Source organism: Leptonychotes weddellii, chromosome 5 (genome assembly GCF_054177405.1).
Source record: "Leptonychotes weddellii isolate Sample4059 chromosome 5, ASM5417740v2, whole genome shotgun sequence".
In the NCBI taxonomy this organism is placed as follows: domain Eukaryota; kingdom Metazoa; phylum Chordata; class Mammalia; order Carnivora; family Phocidae; genus Leptonychotes; species Leptonychotes weddellii.
Window position 1 is genome coordinate 68,751,236 of NC_138373.1, and position 3,264 is coordinate 68,754,499.

At 46.7% G+C, this 3,264-nt stretch overlaps 1 pseudogene; it reads left to right on the forward strand.

The window, feature by feature from the left end:
* The first annotated feature begins 399 nt into the window (after nucleotides 1–399).
* LOC145721417 (large ribosomal subunit protein uL23 pseudogene) lies at nucleotides 400–2,481 on the forward strand (annotated as a pseudogene).
* The last annotated feature ends 783 nt before the right edge of the window (nucleotides 2,482–3,264 follow it).

Sequence of the window (3,264 nt, forward strand, 5' to 3'; positions counted from 1 at the left end):
AATGAGTTGTGAATTCGATCTTCAGTCTCAGCACATCCATAACAATGGATGCAAGGCATGACCCAGACTGGAACTATATGCTTCAAAGCTTAAATTTGGCATCTATTGCTAGGTCTTGCTTCTCTTTCCAGTCTGCAGTGTGAATGCCTCCAAATTACTACAACCTTTCTTCCTGCCTTCCTCCCCCAAGGAAAGGGATTCTCTAGCAAGTCAACAGACAATTATCTAAGTCAAAAAATTAACTTTGACTTGTTCGGGCTTTTCAACTGAGTAATAGCAATTATTCCCGTGCACTCAGATTTGCTTTGTTGCTGGGAAACCCACAAGAAGAAAGGGTGAACAGCACTCCGTTGCTCATTAGTTGGTGCTGAAACAGAGGCTAAATGAGCCTTCCCTGGAGCTCCACCTCCCGTCTCTCTGACCACTAAACCTCACTAGAAAGACATTCTCTCACCCTTCTGTGGAAAGACATTCTCTCCTGTCTGCAGTCTGCAGTCTGCTACTGCAGAAAATGGTGAGGGGCTTTGTAGCTGAAGCTAAGGCATAGCGACCCCCAGCTCTGAGTAGCTTCTTCCCCACTCCCACGTCCTGGTAATGTTTGATGTCTGAGAGCTATGTGGCTTGCCATGGCTTGAAACCTCTGACCCACATACCTCTGAGTGAACTCTTGGTGCTTTCTTCTCTTCTCCCGAGACACATCCCACGGGCTTGGTCCCCACGAGTACAAATACAGGTGTACACACGCTTCCCTTTGTGGGGGCGGTACAGATGGTAGACTCGGAGGCAGCTTTCTTGCCTGACTTAGCTCTCTGGCACCACCTTCTGCAGCACTGAGGGTGTTCTCAGCATTTTCAGAATAAACTATGGGTCTCTAAGCCTCTGAGGGAAGCTGGATTTCCGACCCCTGTTCTTTCATCCCGAAGAAACTCTTCCATATATATCTACCACTCCAGACTTCACAGCTTCCCAAATCCCTAATGGGGCTTGTCAATGACCACAACCTGTACTCCTTCTATAGCATCCAGCCCAGAAGTCATTCTGTAAATACTCTGTAATAATGGAAAGTGTTCTTATTCTCCATCCTAGGAGGCTCTGCCTTCTCTTCAGCCCACTCATTTAAGGATGTCTTCCTCGATTAAAGCAAAAGTGGGGATATGGATGTTCCTTCCCTTGCTTCAAATACAGTCAAATCCACTCACCTGCTGGGAAAGCTGCAGGCAACCCAGGCAAGTGGACAGCAGGCTGGATTAACCTACCGTATGGCTTTGCTAGGGAAGAACAATGATCCTAATGGCCAGTACATGTGCAGAGTGCCACAAAACAGCTCCAGTGCTCAAGCCCCAGACAGACTTTCTGAAAACCTTCTTTGTCTAAGTTCATAGGTCCAGGCTATAAACTCTGGTGAGAGCCCCAGCCATGCCACTTAACACTCAATCACTGTGGCATCTCAGCAGCATGTCTCGGTTTCCAGACGGTGATGCTGGGCACTGATGAGAGTCAGAGCTGTTGGTTTCAGGTTTCTCAGCTGTGTTATCTAAGGACCGGCTGCTTGGGATTTGATCAGGGCTGGTTTGGGAGAGAGGCAGACGCCGTCTTTTCCCCAGAACAGACTACCCTTTGAGCTCTGCCGCCACCCGGACTGGGGATGGAAGAGAGAAAACAAAAATCCTCACTGTATGTGGTTCTCCGGAATTTAACTTGGCTCTGGAAAGGGGAAGTTGAAGAGCAACATTGCTCATCCACTCTCAACGCCCTCTGCAGGTGGCAAGCCCCGTGAACGCTGAGGCTTGTCAGGAGCGGGAAGGGGTTAGAGTGAGGACAAGAAGGATTTCTGCCCCTCTTGGTGGTGGGGGAAGCTCCCACCTCCTTCTACGGTCAACACTAAGATGTTGAGGAGGGGAGTCTGATTTAAAGTCAGTTTACAAGAACCAGCCCTTTCACGAAGATGGCACCGAAGGCGAAGGAGGAAGCCCCTGCCCCTCCCAAAGCCAAAGCCAAAGCCAGGCCACGATAGGGGTGCCAAAAGGTGTCCATAGTCACAGAAAAAAGATCTGCACGTCACTTGCTTTTGATGGCCCAGGACACTGCGTCTCTGAATGCAGCCCAAATATCCTTGAAAGAGCACCCGCAGGAGAAGCGAGCTTGACCACTATGCCATCATCAAATTCTCCCTGACCCATCGACTGAGTCAGCCATGAAGAAAATAGAAGACAACAGCACATTTGTGTTCATTGCGGATGTCAAGGCCAACAAGCACCAGATCAAACAGGCTGGGAAGAAGCTCTATGACATTGTCATGGCCAAGGTCAACACCCTGATCAGGCCCAATAGAGAAAAGGCATATGTTCGATTTAACTGGCTCCTGACTATGATGCTTTGGATGTTGCCAACAAAACTGGGATCATCTAAACTGAGTCCAGCTGGCTAAATCTAAATATAAATTTTTCACCATAAAAAAATAATAAAGTCAGTTTCCAAGAACCAATTGAAACAGAACATTCTCATTGGGCTAAGCTATGAAGAGAAGAGATAAACGCAGTCTAGTGATTTGGGACAAGGACAGCACAACTAGTCACGTGTTGAGGTTTTTTGTTTTGTTTTCCCGGCCCTTCATACATTCACCACATTCACAGTGTGTGTGTATGGTGGTAGTGGAGGGTGGTCAGGGTGGGTGTTGGGTATAAGGAGGCACTTTTGGAAAATGTGAAGTGCTGAGTCTTCCCAAACTTTTATATTCCCTAGAGCTTCTAAAAAAATTCTTCTGCCTTGACAAAGATTCTGCTCTTCATCCTGACATCATCTTACCCTCAAAAGTGGGCCGTCAGTGCTGGTCAGCGAGAGATCTGCATAGAAAAACCTTGCATTCCATCATCCCAGATCTTTTTAGGGGACATTTCATGCTCTCAGTTTTCCTTCAGATTGTTAGAAAGTGAACTCGGGGACTTTAAATCAGTCTCTGATTTATTTTTCTCATCTGGGTTCAGTCACTCTTTGCTATACATTTTCCCAACCCAGTGCTACCTTGGCTTACTACGTGGAAAATTTTGCTTTCAGCTACGTTTTCCATACTGTTCTCGGGGTGCCTGGCTGGCTCAGTGGGTAGAGCATGCAACTCTTGATGTCGGGATTGTGAGTTCAAGCTCCATGTTGGGTGTAGAGATACTTTAAAAAATAAATAAATAAAATAAAAAGATAATAAGTTTCTCAAAAAAAAATTCCACACTGTTCTCAAGGAAGATTACTACTGCTTTTTGAGACCTCTAG